Below are 17,039 nucleotides of genomic sequence, written 5' to 3'. Positions count from 1 at the left end.
ACTTGCCACCATTAATAATGTATTTGTTCATATAGCATCTCCTGCTAGGTCTGGGTTGTCTTTAGGGAAGGGAGTCACCCCTATAGTATTTGCCTTAAGGTTCAGCACGTAGTAGGTGCTCAGTTAGCGTCTATTTTTTTTTTTGGCCATGCCCATGGCATGTGGAAGTTCTTGGGCCAGGGATCAAACCTCTGCCACAGCAGTGACCCAAGCCATTGCAGTGCCAACACCAGATCCTTAACCCTCTAGGCCACCAGGGAACTCCTCAGTTAGTTTTTAACAAGGTGAGCAAATGCTGACTGACCTTGGGGCTGATGGAGCATAAGTTCAGGGCCCCTCACGTGCATGGCCCGTTACATGCTCAAGTAGGATATTTTAATATTCTTTTTCTTTTTCTTTGGGTCTTTTTTTTAGGACCACACCTGCGGCATATGGAGGTTCCCAGGTTCTCAGGCTAGGGGTTGAATTGGAGCTGTAGCTGCTGGCCTCCACCACAGCCACAGCAACGTCAGAACCAAGCTGTGTCTGCCACCTACACCACAGCTCACAGCAATGCCAGATCCTTAACCCACTGAGCGAGGCCAGGAATCGAACCTGTGTCCTCATGGATGCCAGTCAGATTTGTTTTCCCCTGAGTCACGATGGGAACTCCTACTTTCTTTTTCTTAAAGAGGGGCTTCTCCCCTCAGGGAAGGCTTTCTGAGCAGGTTTCTGAGCTGAGATTGGAGTGGCCTCATGCTAATCAGAGGAAGAGCGATGCTTTTTGGTGGACAAGGGGCTGCCCTGATTCAAACAGCGGCTGATGGCCTGGGGGCCAGGAGGTGCAGCTCCCTGGGCATGCCTGTTGCTTTACCCTGCTGCCTGGCCCCTGACAGGGGATCAGCTGTCCCATGGACCCTCATGTTTTCCTGTTCTCTTTCTCTCTCTCTCACTTCCCGTTCCTCTTTTTTTTTATTTGGCTGCCCCACGGCACATGGAATTCCAGGGGCAGGGATCAGATCTGGACCGCAGTCGTGATCTATACCACAGCGGCTGCAATGCTGGATCCCTAACCCGCTGCGCCAGGCTGGGGACCAAACCTGCGTCCCAGGGCTCCAGAGATACTGCTGATCCTACTGTATCACAGCGGGAACTCCGGATTCCTTGTTCCCTCATTTCTTGTCCTCTCTTCCTTGGCTTGGCCCAGAGTTTCTCCTGAGGGGGTTGTGGTCCACAATAGGGCAAGAAATTTCAGGAACGCCCCTCTTTCTTCTTTTTCTCTTTCTTTGTGCAATTGCCCCCCGCTTTGATGTCCCCCCAGCCCCACATCCATACACGCTCTTCTCAGGCCCCAACCTGAAGCTTCTTTGACGGTAGCCGAATGAGGTTGGCCACAGCGTTCCTTGTGGGACCCACTGTTTTGACATCTTTGAAGCTGCCCCTTTCCCGTGGCGAGCACTGGAAGGAGCCCGACCAGATCATGGACCCAGTTCCAGAGGGGCCACATGCCTTTGCTTAGTTACTTACCTCCTCTGAACCTCAACGGCTTCATCTGTAAAATGGGAATGAGTCATCTGTGAACATTGAGGGAGACAAAGTGTAGACAGATGTCTGACCCCTGTCGAGGGGTGTTCGGGCACAAGGTCTTGCTCCATCCAGTGGGGGGGGGGGAACCTTCCTGAAGTCCACCAAGGTCCCCCAGCCCTGAAGGCTTCCCTGGTGGGGGCTTAACTGCCGGAGCCCGGAAGCGAGACCCAGGTTTTGAGTCCCCGCAGCCTCGGCTCCCCTCCCAGCCCTCCTCCTCCAGCCCTGCTGGGCTTCCAGGGGGCTGATGTTAATCATATTTGCTGTGAATAGTCACTGGCCTATAATTGCAGCCTATTAAGTGCGTTTTCCTCTTTCATTTGCACACATGAATTTTGTCCTACTTCTAGAGAGCAAATTACAGGGTGGGAATCAAAATATTTCAAGGGGGGTGGGGGTGAAAAGGTTGGAGCAGAGGGATTGCCACATAATGACGTGTCCAGTGATAACACTGGGCTGGGCCAAGAGTGCATCCAGGTGGCCCCCAAGGTCATTCAGTTAATGGGCTCGGAGGCCTAGGTGGGGGGTGCTCCCTGGCTGGGCTTCTCTCCAGAGGCCGTGGAGCCTCAAGTTGTGGCTGGGCCCACAGGTGGCAGCTGGAGGGGCCAAGTGGCATGGCATCCTTCAGACACTCATGGGCCCTGGCTGGATGCCCGGGCCTGCTGGGCTGTTGTCTGGGCAAGTCGGGAGGAGATGGAATGGAGCAGGAGTGGGCACATTAAAGGTTTCTGAGCCACTTCTCCGCTCCCCATGTCACTGGCACTGGGGTCATGGCCAAAGCCGCCACACTGTGTCCTCATGATCTTTTTCTCTCCGTTGAAAAAAGTTGCTAGTTTGGAAGTTTCTTCTCGACCTGGGTCATGTCTAAGAATTACAGACTTTTAGCCATAAAAGGTGCAATCAATCAGATATAATGTCACCTTTTTTTTTTTTTTGGTATCCGGGCTAGGGATGGAATCCGATCCGCAGCTGGGACCTACGCCACAGCTGCAGCAATACCAGAACCTTTAACCCACTGCTCTGGGCTGCGGATCGAACCCATGCCTCTGCCGCGACCTGAGACACTGCAGTTGGATTCTTAACCTAGTGCACCACCGAGGGAACTCCCTACAATATCTCCATTTTAATTTTTTTTTTCTGTCTTTTTAGGGCTGCACCTGTGGCATATGGAAGTTCCCAAGCTAGGGGTTGAATCAGAGCTGTAGCCACCAGCCTACACCACAGCCACAGCAGCTCAGGATCCAAGCCACATCTGTGACCTACACTACAGCTCATGGCAATGCTGGGTCCTTAACCCACTGATCGAACACTTGTGCTTGTGGATACTAGCTGGGCCACAACGGGAACTCTTATAATGTCTCCATTTTAAAGACCAGGTAACAGAGGAAAAGAAAAATGGAAGGGGTTTGGCACAAAAAGCCGGCTAATGATAATCACCATTCATGCAACAAGCCTTTATTAAGTACCTCCTGTGTGCCAGGGGCTGGGCTGGTGCTAAGGGAACAGATTTGAGTGAGATGTAGAGTCTTGCCCCAGGAAGGGTTTATAGTTGTGTTCTCAAGTGGATTTTTTTTTTTTTTTGGCCATGCCTGTGGCATGCAGAAGTTAGTTCCTGGGCCAGGGATTGAACCTGCGCCACAGCAGCGACCCAAGCCACAGCAGTGACAATGCTGGCTCCTTAAACAACTGAGCCGCCAGGGAACTCCCTGGTCTGAATTTTGAAACAGATGTATCTGGCAAGAAGAGTCCCTGGACCATGGCTCAGAGGACGTCCTCCTCCAGCTCTGAGCCAGGCTCTCTCGGGCAGATGGGCAGACATCTCAGATTCCTTTGCTTTCCAATCTTAAAGAGCAGGGGCAGAACGGTGGGACTTTCTCTGCCTACTTGTCCTTTTCATGGCACAAGTGGCCATGCCAAGCCTGGTGCTGGTTCTCCTAAGAGTCACGGGGCCAGGGCCCAGAATTGCCACCAAAGCCTTCCTTTGACATTTGGGCTCACCTCTGCACTGGGCCTGTAATTCTGGGAGCTGCCACCAGGGGGACGGTGTCACTTTTGTCTCGGGACATTGGTCTGAGTTACTGAGAAACGCAGGATCCACTCCCGGCCTAAGCACCAGTTTTGTCTCCAACCACCTGCCTTTGAAGCCCGGAGGCCTGAATTCCAGCATCCTTCACCAAGCGAGGTGTGGGCGTGTGCGGTGGCCCACGACCCAGAACAACAGACGCAGAGAGGTGGGTGGCATGTGCGTGACAAAGGCCGGGTCTCCTCTGCCCTAGTCCCTCTCCCGCCCGCTGCCCCCTTCCCCCACCTGAGAACCTCATCGAATTGACTGATTCATTCCTGGTGACTTCTGCAGCCGCGGCTTCCGTGCCTGCACCTTGGACTTGCATTAAGTTTTAATTAAAGCCGTTTCACCGGCCTTGCCCTTGGCTAAATGCAGCTGTGGGCACAGGGCGCATAGATATTTAATATTCCGCCTCTCCCCACTGAAGGCGCAGGGTGCCCAAGGGTGTACCCGAGCCTTGCCCGCTCACAGCGATCCGCGCACTTGCTTAAGTGTGCCCACAGGCCCCGAGCGGGAGGCCGGGCAATAACTATTCATTGCCCTGGGTTAAGTGTGCCCAGGGGCACCCGTAAACTCAATGCAGTGATTAGCGATGGCTCCCAGTGAAGGCTGCCCGAGGTCCTGCTGAATGTCCTCGGCCCTAAATATAGCCTCCGTGTGGGGCCTTAAAGGGCACCGTGCGTTTTTGCTTAGCTCTTGAGCTCTTGATCCGTCTTCCCTTCCTTCTTTAAACAGAACTGTTTTCCTCCTCAAAGTCCAGCCTCCAGGTGCTTCCCAGCCTTCCTCCAGTTTGCATGAAGGACAGGAGTGGAACGGCTTTGGTGGTGGCAAAGGCAAAAGCCGAATTCTCTCCATCCTCTCACCAAACGTCAGGTGTCTGCCCCATTGCACCTCTTAGCTGCCTAAAGAGGTGGGAGCTCATTTGAAAGTAAAGACAGAGCCTCCAACGGCGAGGAAACAGCGGGGCTCACTCCAGGGGTGGGGGGGTGTCTGCGGGTGGCCAGAAGTGGGTACCGGGCCAGGGGGCAGGAAATATGAGGCAGTGTGAAGGCTGAGCTGGCTGGGGTCTCTAGGCAGCCCCTGCCGCTTCTCTCTGCTTCTGGGAGCCCCTCTCTGTCCCTCCGTCTGGAGGAGTTGGGGGTCGGTCTTGGATAGGGGCGTCACTATCCCGGCAGGTCAGTCCCCTCTGGCCTCTGTCCTCCCCACCTTGTACGGGGATGGGGGCTGGTCGGCTGGTCTCCAAGGGACACTCTGCTGGTCGGTGGCTCCCTCCTTGTGCCCACACCTCTCTGCCAAGGTCTAAAGCAGATGCAAAGGGGGGTTTGGACAAGCAGAAAGTATTGAGGGAGCAGCTGGGTGGGGGGTGTGGGCTGCAGCCGAAGCTCCAGAACAGGTACCCCGCTGACACCATCACCTTCCTTTCATCTGTGAAACGGGGAGAAATGTGCCCCCCACTGTATGGCTGCCAGCTTACAGGTGGTATAGTGACCGGCCCTCCCACTTTATCTGGGACTTTTCCTGTTTTGGCACGAAGTCCCACCTGCTCTGTCCCTTGGAACCTGGGGTGGGTGATCACCCCAAGTTCAGTGCCACTGCTGAGCGTGCCGGCCCTTGGAAGCACTCTCTCCCCGCTGCTTGTTGCATCTGAAGAAGAAAGGGCGAGGGAGAGCTGGGTGAACTTGGGAGAAAGACAGGATGGGAGGGAAGCGGGTCTGAGGGCGGCGTCCCTGCCATGCGTACCCGCTGTCGGCCTCGCCAGCTGCTCCCCAGACCCCAGCTGCCCCCTTGGCCAGGCCCAGGGCAGCAGCTGAGGTAATGACATTTCCCTGGGTCTGTGGACACTCGAGCCTCAGAACATAAATGATTTTCTTGTCTTAATGAGCAAACAACCCGTCCACAGGGCTCTCTCGCCGGCCTCCTGCTGCGGTAATTGCCAGCGCTTCTGTGCTCAGACAGAAATGTTGACACTCCGTCCAGTGCTTACCTCTTGCCAGGGGACGTGGCTTCCTCTTTGTTCTGTAGGCCTCCCCTCCCCACCCCTGGGAAGTGCCCGTGTTCAGGTAGGTGGGGGCAGGAGCGACTTTCTGGAAGGTCCTGCCAGGCCTGGTGCTCGGGGACCCTCTGAGGCTGGAGGCACCCCCGGTGCCGTGAGGCCGTCCGAGGGGAAATCTGAGGGGGGGGCGCTCTGTAGGTTTGGGTGGGAGGCCGGTGAGGTGCTCAGACCCTTCGCTGACCCCTGTGCTGGGGAGCTCATCCTTCCGCAAGGCCACCTGTTTCCATATGACACAGCCGGGTCCCCACCCTCGCCTTCCGCTGGTCCTCGGTGTGTTCTCTGCAGCCCCAGGAGGGAGCGGGTCCCTCCTCCGTTTTCACATCCCTTTTAAGTCAGCCAGCTTAACTTCCCTGAGTCTCCTCCTGAACGCCTCTGTCACCGCCTAGGGGAGGGGTGGGGGCTCCTCCCTGTCCCCCTCCTGCCTTCCATGCACCCACCTTTATTCAAGGCCCCGGTTGTCAGTGTCCCACTAATGCCCAGGCGGAGGGTGGGTGGCCCGTTGGCTTGCCTACAGGGGTAATGGTGGGCTGGTTCGTTCTTTCTGCTGCATTAGCGTACCCGCTGTGTGCCCAGCATTCCTGCCAGGGTCTGCTCTCCTGGGGCATAAGGAAAGCAAGCGTGCAGTTTGCCTTCCTCCCCGAGGGGCCTGCTGCCTCAAGGTCCTGCCCATCCTCCCTGGGCCCGGTCACCTTCCTCAGTGTCCCCTAAGTCTTCCTTCTCCTTGATGCCCCCAGTGACCCCGTCTCCTTGGCAGGACTGTTTAGAAGTGTGTCCAGTGTCTCCAGACCCGTGGCGGCTGCCTCTCTGAGGGATTATCAACAGTGCCGTTGATGGGATTATCAACAAGAGGATTATCAGTGTGGACATCCCCCCCCCTGCCCCCCACCGTCCAATGCCCAAGGCAAGAGCTTGTCCAGAGGCGGGAGGTCAGTGGTGGGCAGCAGCCCCGCCAGGCTGGGAGGCCTGGAAGAGCCGTCGGCCAGAGCTCCGGGGCTGATTCCAGGGTCCACCTGCAGCCCGGGCAGATTTAGGCAGGCGACTTTGAAAATTGGGCTCCATTAGCGTCAAGTGGCGCGCGTGGCAGATGAGGGGCTCCTGCAATCATGCATTCCGCCCGTCCTGATCGTGGTGGCAGGAGCGTAATTACCGTCTCTTTAAATAGCCCGAAGTTGCCGTGCAAGAGAAGATGGCTCACATGACATTTGCTCCAAGCTCGCTTCCTGCTAAAAATATCTTGGCTAAATAATATTTCCTGGTTGCATTGGAGCAACAGTCCCTGACCTGGGCTCTGTGGTGCTTGGGGGTTCAGTCCCGAGGCTGATCTGAAGGTGGGAGGGGGCCCAGTGGAGGGAATTTGCTTTTGGAAGGAGCAGTTTGGGAGGCCAAGGGAAGATAGTTTTGCCTCTGCAGGTGGTGAGCACCCTGAGGGGCTTCAATACCTATTCTTTTTCTTTCTTTCTTTTTCTTTTTGGCCTTGCCATTGGCCTGCAGAAGTTCCTGGGCCAGGGATCGAACCTGTGCCAGAGTAGCGACCCAAGGTGTTGCAGGGACCATGCCAGGTCCTTAACCTGCTGTGCCACCAGGGAACTCCCCCTCTGGCTATTCTTTAGCAGCTGCTTGACCACTCAGTCAGACCCGGGAGCACCAGCAGACCCCACCCCCGCCACCCCGGCCCCATGCCACCCAGGTCCATCCTTTCCAGCTTCATCATTCTCTCGTCCCTTCTGTGTTCTCCCGTCCTCTGGGCACCTGATCCCCGTGGTCCCACCCCCTCTCTCGCCTCTTCTTAGCCCCAACTTGGCCGTGCATTCCTGAGTTGCTTGGGACAAAGAAACCCTTGCTCTTCCTGGCAGGTGTGAGTGTGTGTGAAGTAGGGGTGGGGTGTGGGCAGAGGATGAAAAGCGGAATCATCCACTTTCCCAAACTCAGGGTCTTCGAACTCCCGAGAGGTCCTGGGATGGCCTCGGGGTGGGGTGAGCGGGTCTGAGAGTAAAGATGAAAGAGTGTCTGCACTGTATCGTCAGGTCCTCCAGGGCTCCATGGTCTGACAGCCGACGAGATCTCTGATTGAGACCTTGTATAACTCTTTCATTCAGCTTGGGGCTGGGGGGCAACAGAGAGAAGCCCAGAAACCTGAAGACCCCTTCCTTCCTCCAGGGAATTTAAATTCTAAGGAACTCTGTATGCAGAGTTAGATGGTTCCAAGGCTTCTTCCTGCGCGGCTAGATCCGAGATGACTTGACCTTTGTATAGAATTTTATCATGGACCAGATTTCATGATGGGGCTCTGGGGAGTTTAGGGCACAGGAGATGGCCTCACCAAGCTCCCAGACATCTCTTTCCTTATTCATGATGCTTGAAATCCTTTTACTTGGAGACAGACAGATGTTTTCATTTAGCCACTGCAGAGCTGGCTTCAAATGTCCCCGTGAGAGGGCTGACACCACGAAATTCTTGCTAAAGTGTAAACAACTGATACAAGCATTATTTCTTAAGAGCAGCTTTGGTAATGGAAGGGGCACCAGGCTAGGTCACTGAGCTGAAGACCGTCTTGGCAGGGACATTTCTGCAGTTTCCCAGGGGCAGCTTGGCTCTGAGCATCTGCTTCCTTATGGGCCTTTGCAGACAGCAGGATCCCCAGGTTTCTGGGAAAGGCCTTTCCTTCTCTTCCTCGTCACTGCAGCCACGTTCCAGCCCAGACAGTGATACCAAACCCTGAGTAATCCCCTGTCACCAATCCGGAAAGTGTGCTGTGCCGGCCATGGGCATGGCCCCTGGCTGAAATCCTGCCACCACCCTTCGTCCACGCGCCTGAAAAGCGTGCTTTTTTTTTTGGTCTTTACAGAGCCGCACCTGCGGCATACGGTGGTTCCCAGGCTGGGGGTTGAATCGGAGCTCTAGCTGCCAGCCTACACCACAGCCACAGCAGTGCCAGAGCAGAGCCATGTCTGCGACCTACACCATAGCTCACGGCAATGCTGGATGCTTAACCCGCTGAGTGAGGCCAGGGATCAAACCCACAACCTCATGGATAATAGTCAAGCTCATTACTGCTGTGCCACAATGGTAACTCCAAAGCATGCCTTTTTCTGTGTCACATGCCTGTCCTAATCCCAGGACCATCCCAGCTGGTGCTGGAGATCTTTGTTCATATCCCAAGGCAGAGACTGGGTCCAGTCAAAGAGGTTCCCAATTGGAGGAAAGCCCGAGCCTCAGATTCCTCTGAGTCCACCTGTCCTGTCCCTTCGTGGTGACCAAAAAACAGGAGCTTTGTGGTGGTCGGTGTCCTGGTGGCTGGGGTCAGGGTCTCGGTGGCATCTTTAGCTGTCCTGCCCCTTCTGGAGGTCCCTTCACCTCGACACCATGCCGAGTCAGACGTGACAGTAGAACTGAAGGGACCTTTGCCACTTACTCCCCGGAAGGCTGGCACTCTTGTCAGGGAGGCCCCATGAGGGGACAGCCACAGGGTACAGGTAAATCCTCGTTGCCCTGCCAGCAATGCCAGGGGGCCCAAGGAGCCCCAGGAATGCAGGCTTTCTCTAGGTGAGTCCTGAGCCTGCCTTTGGCTGACGTGGATGGAGAGCTTCTTCCGGTGTGTGGGTGCTCTGTGCTTCTTTCCCCCGTGCCAAGCCCTCCTCTTCCTGGGCTTGATAGGTCCCACACCCAACCGGTGAGCAATGGTGTCAGGCACACTGGCTGATGCTGGCCCAGGAACAGAAGGGCCATGGCTCTGGAGTCAAAGTGCTGGGGCGGGAGGGCATAGCAGCTGTCTCGCCAGCAGCAGAACCTCGGGCAGTCACTTTACCTCGTTGAGCCTCAGTTTATTTCATCTGCAAAATGGGAACAGAGGCACCTGTTGTGAGGAGATGGGTGTGAGGAGCTCAGCCCAGTTCCTGGCATAAGATGAGCTATTTTCATTTCAATCGTCCAGCTAATTCTGTGGGTTCTAGTTCCTCGGGTCCCTTGCAGGACGGAGTAGCCTCCTTGGCAGAGAGCTGTCCGCAATGCTGCTTATGTCTGTTTCTTTTCCTTTTTTTTAAGGCCACACCAGCATACGGAAATTCCTGGACCAGTGACTGAATCCAAGGAGCCATAGCCACGGCCACGCCAGACCTTTAACCCACTGCACTAGGCCAGGGATGGAACCCGCACCTCTGCATCGACCCGAGCTGCTGCAGTCGGATCCTTAACCCACTGCACCACAGTGGGAACTCCAGAGCTACTTATTGCTTAACCCAAGACGGACCCTCCTCTGTACGTGGTGTGTGTCCTCCGTGCCTGGATGCTGGGATTCGCGTCTTGAAAGGGGTTTTTGGTGAAAGCACGGCTACCAGACAACCTGGTATTTGCAAAACCACCAGGAGCAAAACCCATTGAAATACAGCGTAAGGAAATACACATAATTCACAAATGATGTTGATCACTTTCATCTTAGACTTCCTAACTGTCCTCAATAGAAGACAGACGCCAAGGAGATTTAACTCAGATGTTAATAGTGCAGAGAATGCCCCGTTACCAGGGAATGCTGCTTCGGTGCTGCATGAAAATGTAATTATATTCAGAACTATATTTAAAGATTAAAAGGGGGACTGCCTACCATCTAGCCCCAAATGCAGAATTAGAAACAAAGTTAAAAGGCGGGGTGGGGATGAGTTCTAACAGTCTGCTAAAAATGGAAATGTTTCCTGAAAGTTTTTACACATTTCGGCTGTTTTTATTTTAACAGTTTCCTGCCGCGATGCCATTGATTTTGGAACGGGAGGGACAGAATTTTATCCAACGAATATTCACTAAGCATCTGCGATGCGGGAGGCCCCGGATGAGGGACCAGAGGCCACCAGATTCGGTCCCTGCTTTCAAGTCCTGGCCAGTCTGGAAGGGGAGAGGAGCAACGCCCAGAGAGTTGGAGTGGAGGGCAGGCGGGCTTGGCGGAGACGCCGAGGAGCAGGTGACCTTTGTCCTGGGCTTCGAAGAGAGACGAGTTTCTCCATAAGGGACATGGTACATAAAATACAAAAATAGAACATTTTAGAAAGGCTTTTTGGCCTCTCTGGAAAGATTTACATGGAGAAAGAATGTTCTCTTCCTCCTTTTATTAATTTAATAGCAGCAGCCAGAATCCACCTCTCTGAGCCCTGGTTCCCAGCACACCTTCCCTGTAGCTTCTAGGTCTTTCTATTCCTAGTCTTCTTCTTCTTCTTTTTTTTCTGTATTCCCCAGGGCCAGGGATGGAATCTGAGCTGTGGCAACGCTGGGTCCTTTAACCCACTATGCCGGGCCCGGGATCGAACCTCTACCTTCACAAGGACCCAAGCCACTGCAGTTGGGTTCTTAACCTACTGCACCACAGCAGGAACTCCTGGTCTTTCTAGTCTTATAGTTTCTATTGGATATGCTCCTGTTTTTCCTCCCGGAAGCAGTGGAAACAAATCTGACTAGGAGCCATGAGGTTGCAGGTTCGATCTCTGGCCTCGCTCAGTGGGTTCATCTTGTGACCAGAGGTTGTGTCCTGCTCAGCCTTTTACCCTTCAAGGGCCTTATCATACTGCCTTGCCTTTGGTAAGCACTTAAGACATGCTTGTTGGGTTGAATGTTCACTGGGAATTTTTTGGGGGGGGCGTTGTGCACGCGGTATGCAGAAGTTCCCAGGCCAAGGAACGAACACTAGCCATAGTGGTGACGACGCCAGCTCCTTATCTGCTAGTCCACCAGGAAACTGCTCACTAGGAATTTAGGAAAAAAATGTTTTAGACAAAGAGCATTTTTCTGGGATACTGTGGCTAATATACTGGGATTGGGTAAGTACTTAGTGGTTATAGATTTTTTAAAAACATTTTGAAAAAAATAAAAATAAAAAACATTTTGAGAAGAGCATTTATCCATTTATTTATTTTGGCCATACCCACCGCATGAGGACGTGCCTGGACCAGGGATCCAGCCCTCGCCACAGCAGTAACCAGAGCCACAGCAATGACAATGCTGGATCCTTAACGCGCCGAGCCACCGGGGAACTCTGGTTATAAATTTTTTTAATCTCCTTTCTCCCCGCCCAAAAGTAGTTAGAACCTAGGGGAGAAATCCTAATTATTCAAGGCAATGGAGTGTCCAGCCTGGAGAAGAGAAACAAAGACGGTGGTTCAGCTACAGCTGCTTTACATTTTAAAGCAGAAGTTACTGGTGAAAATGCCTCTAGGGGTCAGGCAGGGAGTGTGAAGAAAACCAGTGGCCCAAGGATGACAAAGGCCTTGGAGCCCCTAGGGAGAGACGGAGACTTCAGTGAACTGGCAGCCACCAGACCCCGTTAAAGAGAATGGCCTTGGAGTTCCCACCGTGGAGCAGCGGAAACGATTCCGACTAGGAACCATGAGGCTGCAGGTTGGATCCCTGGCCTCCTCGCTCAGTGGGTTAAGGATCCGGTGTTGCCGTGAGCTGTGGTGTAGGTCGCAGACGCGGCTCAGATTTTGTGTTGCTGTGGCTGGAGGGTAGGCCGGCAGCTACAGCTCCCATTCGACCCCTAGCCTGGGAACCTCTATATGCTGCAGGTGCGGCCCTAAAAAGCAAAAAACAAAAACAAAACAAAACAAAACCCCAGAGAGAGAGAGAAGCCTTACTTAACTGGAGCTGACTCCTGCCTTGTAGGGAGGCAGGCGAGAGTGGTCAAATCTTCTGACTTTCCAGGAGAAGCTGTTTATAAAGTTTTGTCAGTTCATTTAAAAAATATTTAAAACCCTCTGCAGGCCAAACCAAACATGTCTAAGGACTCTATTTGACCCATGAGCCAGATTTCGCAAAAGCTCTAACTCGACAGTTCCCAACTAGGGGTGCAGTTTTGCTTCCCAGGGGCCATTGAGCTATGTCTGGAGATGGTTTTGATTGTCACGACGTGGGGAGATGCTGCTGGCCTGTGGTGGGTAGAGGCCAGGGAGGCGGTTCAACATCTCGCAGCACAGGAGCCCTTTCCCCCATGCAGCACAGAATGCTCGGGCCCGGGACGTCAACTGGGTCTTCAAGGCAGAGTCTGGTTCTGTGTGACTCCTGGGGGCTGAGCTGTTGCATTTGGCCTCAAATTAGGGACCGGCTCAGAGATGAAACTGCTCGGGGGCGTCAAGCCGGGGAAGAGAGTCTGGGCCAGGTGCTCGTTATAGAACACGTGAAATTCTGAGATTCAATTTCAAAGGTAGGTTTTGATGCCCAGAATCTCAAAAAGGACTCCAGGTGGAAGGTCTGTGACATTCAGCCAATGAAGTCTGTTCCAAACCTGATGCTTAAACCTGACCTCTAAAGCCTCTCTTTCCCCGTCCCGTCGTCTGACCTGCCCGGCTCGCAGCCGCAGGGCCTTGGCACCGGGCACAGAGGAGCAGTGGGGAGGGACAGCAGCTGTGCATGCAAACAGCAGGGAAACCGAGGCAGGTCTCAAAGGACTTGTGGCGGGAGCCCAGGAGCCAGGCTGGAGAAACAGCCTGAGGTTGAAGCTGCCACAGGCCCTTCTCCCAGCTGCCATCGTGAGGGAGGCCAGAGCCTCGTCCTCTTATGTTTGACCCCCCCCCCCTTTTTTTTTTTTAACATTTTGGCTGCCCCTCAGCATATAGAGTTCCTGGGTCAGGGATCAGATCCCACCTGCAGGTGAGCCCTATGCCAACAGCTGTGGCAACACTGGATCCTTAACCCACTGTGCCTGGCCGGGGATCAAACCTATGTCCCAATGCTCCAGAGATGCAGGGGACTTCTTATTTCTGATGCTTTTTCTCTCTCTACTGTGCTCTCTCTACAGGAGGGGCTTGGGCCATTGCTGCAAATAGCCAAAGCTGTGGGAGAAACTGGGTGTCTCCTGGTTTATTTTTCTCTTTTGCAGAAGGCCAGCACTGTCCCCAGGCTCCCCCAGGGAAAAATGGAGTTAGCTGGACCTTCCTGGCCTCAGCTCCACTGGCCTCAGCATCCATGGTAGCTGCCAATCTATCCCTGGGCCCCTCGTCCTGTCCTCCCTGCCCCCCATGGCCCCACCGAGCAGATGTTCCCTTTCCAGCTGCCTCTCTGGGGGTCAGAACCATCCAGAGTGTTCCCAGTCTTGGGCCCTCTGTTACCCTAAGAGTCTGGGCCTGAGCAGAGCCCTTCCCAGCCACTAGGAAGTCCCCTCCTGCTGGAGGGTTGTCATGAGGGGTGTGGCTGGCTGCCTACCAGCCCATGCAGGGGGCCCTGACCTGCCAGCAAGGAGGTCCAGCCATTATAAGGCCCTGATGACCACCCCCCCTGAAGAGGTGTGGGGTTCCCACTGCACCCCAGGAGGCTGTGGAGCCACCAGTGGTGGTGGTGGTGGGAATGGCACCTGGACCCGTCAACCCCAGAACCAATCAGGAACTGAAGGGGCCAGGACTCACCCTCCCGCTGGGGACAGGTGCCACCACCACTTCCCCAGTGGTGACTACTTCTGAAGTGTGCTGGCAGGAGCCAGGCCCCAGTGCCGGTCTGAGGGCCTCAGAACCTGAGCCCAAGGGGAGGCAGAGGGTGGGCCCCGCAGGCCCCCTTGGCCACTTGCTACTGCTGAATAGCCGCCAGCAAAGTGCTGTTGCCTGGAGCTCCCGTTGTGGCTCAGCGGGTTGAAAACCTGACTGGTATCCATGAGGATGAGGGTTCAATCCCTGGCCTCGCCTAGTGAGTTAAGGATCCAGCATCTCGGCAGGCTGCAGTGTAGGTCACCGATGTGGTTTGGATCTGGTATTGCTGTGGCTGTGGTGTCGGTCAGTGGCTGCAGCTCTGATTGAGCCCCTAGGCTGGAACTTCCATGTGCCGCAGGTCTGGCCAGGAAAAAAAAAGAGAAACACAAACAAAGTGCAGCTGCCTGGCAGTTCTTCCTGAGAACCTTCTGGCCTCCACCTCCAAGAAGCCCTCGGCCTCATCTGTGGGGGAGTCCTACAGAGCCTGAGACCTCAAGCCGGCTGGTAGCTGGCAGTGGAACAGGCTGAGTAGGGGCTACACACACGTCTAGCACACTTGGAGCCCAGGCTCCCACCCAGGCGTTTCCTCAGTCAGCCTGGCCGACCCCAGAGATCCCTTACCTGCTGGCCATGCTGGCAACCAGCCTGGACAGCACAGGCCTCCTGAGCCTCAGAACTCCATGGAGGGGCTTCTGAGAGACACCCCCACCCTGTCACCAGGGTGAGTCCTGGGAGGGCCCCTGGGGATGCCAAGTGCAAAGGAGTGGGCTGGGCAGCCCGTGGGCGTAAGATCCTTTGGTGTGAGAAGCCCCTCCCCCAGGCCAGGGGGGCCATGACCCCAGGTCTCTAAAGGACCCCATGGAGGAACAGGGCGTGTTTCTGCTTTGTTTTCGTGACTCACCACTCCCTTGCTCTGGTTCCCATGGCAGCAGCTGGTACCCTGCTGGCTGGGTCAGCTCTGGTGCTTGGCCTGCCATTTTTGTGCTTGGCCTTTACCCTTTTGCTCTTAAATATGTGAGGCTCCCAGTCCTTCCACTCTTTTTTTTAATTAAAATTTGTTTTTTTTTTTTACTTTTTAGGGCTGCAACCGCAGTATATAGAGGCTCCCAGGCTAGGCGTTGAATCGGAGCTGCAACTGCGGGCCTGTGCCACAGTCACAGCAACACAGGATCTGAGCCGCGTCTGCAACCTATACCAGATCTTTAACACTCGGCGTGAGGCCAGGGATCAAACCTGTGTCCTCATGGATACTAGTCAGGTTCATTAACCACTGAGCCACAACAAGAACTCCAACCAGCCCTTCCACTCATTAGCTCTGTGACCTTGGGCGAGGCACAAACCTCTCTGTGCATCAGTTTCCCAATCCATCAAATAGGCGGTGATACTAGTTTCTCCCAAAAGGTTCTGTTTAGGGGCAAGTGAGAAGCTGGACACAGGCCTCAAGGTCATTCCTGCTGCCGTCCAAGCAAGTCAGGGAAGCTGAAGAATCAGGCGCCCAGGCCCAGGGAGAGGGGGTGTTTGCTCATTCCGAGAGAAGATGGAAGGCCTTCAGCCACATTCAGACATCTTTCTGGGGGTGGGGGGTGGGGGTAGCAGGTCATAAGATCCTTTGGTGTGAGGAGCCCCTCCCCCAGGCCAGGGGGCCATGACCCCAGGTCTCTAAAGGACCCCACGGAGGAACAGGGCGTGTTCCTGCTTTGTTTTCATGACTCACCACTCCCTTGCTCTGGTTCCCATGGCAGCAGCTGGTACCCTGCTGGCTGGGACAGCTCTGGTGACCCCTGTTGACCCCCGGGGGGACCCGGGTGTTCCCAGGCTCCCTGGCCCAGGAGCCCAGCTGTGGCCTGTGCTTCCCTGAGAGGGTGGCAACCCCACCCCCGCCCCCCAGGCTGGCCCATCACTGGAAGTGGGATTTGAAATGCAGCCAAGATGAGGAGGCCTTCGGCAACGCCCGGAACGCCGCTAAATAAATAAATAAATAATCAGGGTTGTCTTGGCTGATAAACGGTCTCTACCTCGAGGATGACTCTTCTCCCCCTGCCCGCCTCCCCCCTTCCTCCTTCTCCGGGCAGATCCATCCCAGGCAAAAGCTTAATAGCCCCATTTAAGGCTTTTCCTTTTCACCACGGAATTGAGCCGCTCCTGCCATTACGAGGTTTTCAGCTTCTCTCTGAAATCAAATTACTGACTCCATTTAATTTTTTAAAAGCTCAGATGATTTCCCTTCTTGAATCAGAGCCGTGACTCCAAGACTAGCCCCCTCCCGCCCTGCCAGGCGGTTGCCCTGCAGGTGGCCACTGCTCAGGGAGATGGCACCCCCCCATGCCAGGGCAAGCCTGACACCTAGAGGGGAAGCCAGCAGGAAGAGGACCGAGCTTCCGGCTGCTCCCCTGGACGCCCGGCTGGTGGGGGGGTGGGCTGGACTGGTGGGGAAATAAGGCCTTGATGCCTCTAAGCCTGTGGCTCGCAGGAGCCCATGGCTTAGGGGCCAGGAGGTCTTCAGAGGCTGGTGGGGAACGTGGTAGAGCCCAGTGCCGATATCACGGGCTTACTGCTGGCAGGTCCCCCAGATCCCTTGCCTTGCGGTGGTGTATGTCCTGGACCCCCTGGCTGGCTTAGGGAGCACAGCCTCTGTGCAGACACCATTCCAGCTTGGAAGGGACGGGTGAATCAAAGCCCCACATGTGCACACGTGAAGAAGCGGGGAGACTGACAATTTGCCTGGATGGTTTCAGATAATGCCAATGTCCCGGACATGCTGTGTGGGCAGGGGCAGGTTGTGGGCTGCTTTGGGTGGGATGGTGGGGTCGGCCCCTCTGGGGAGTACCTCTGGAAGGCGCTGGGGTGGCCAGCCAGGCAGAGGGACAGCAAGTGCAAAGGCTCTGAGGAGGATTGGAGGGACAGACGGATGGCCATCTAGCAGGAG

The 17,039-nt window shown here is 55.0% G+C and overlaps 1 long non-coding RNA gene across 3 annotated transcripts; it reads left to right on the top strand.

Moving 5' to 3' along the window:
• The first annotated feature begins 3,643 nt into the window (after positions 1–3,643).
• LOC110261095 (uncharacterized) lies at positions 3,644–11,489 on the top strand. Of its 3 annotated transcripts, none has more exons than XR_014805100.1 (3): positions 3,644–3,794; positions 9,723–9,935; positions 10,408–11,489. It is a non-coding gene; the product is annotated as an uncharacterized LOC110261095 (long non-coding RNA). The 3 variants fall into 3 exon arrangements; XR_014805101.1 differs by having other exon boundaries at positions 9,723–9,942; XR_002344889.2 differs by having other exon boundaries at positions 9,723–10,066.
• The last annotated feature ends 5,550 nt before the right edge of the window (positions 11,490–17,039 follow it).

Source organism: Sus scrofa, chromosome 6 (assembly GCF_054392235.1).
Source record: "Sus scrofa isolate SSC_HxYL_T2T_F1_AM1 chromosome 6, Sscrofa_HxYL_maternal_Yorkshire_Landrace_v2.0, whole genome shotgun sequence".
NCBI classification, from domain to species: domain Eukaryota; kingdom Metazoa; phylum Chordata; class Mammalia; order Artiodactyla; family Suidae; genus Sus; species Sus scrofa.
The sequence above is the reverse complement of the archived record's forward strand: the minus strand, read 5'-3'. Positions and strand labels throughout refer to the sequence as shown.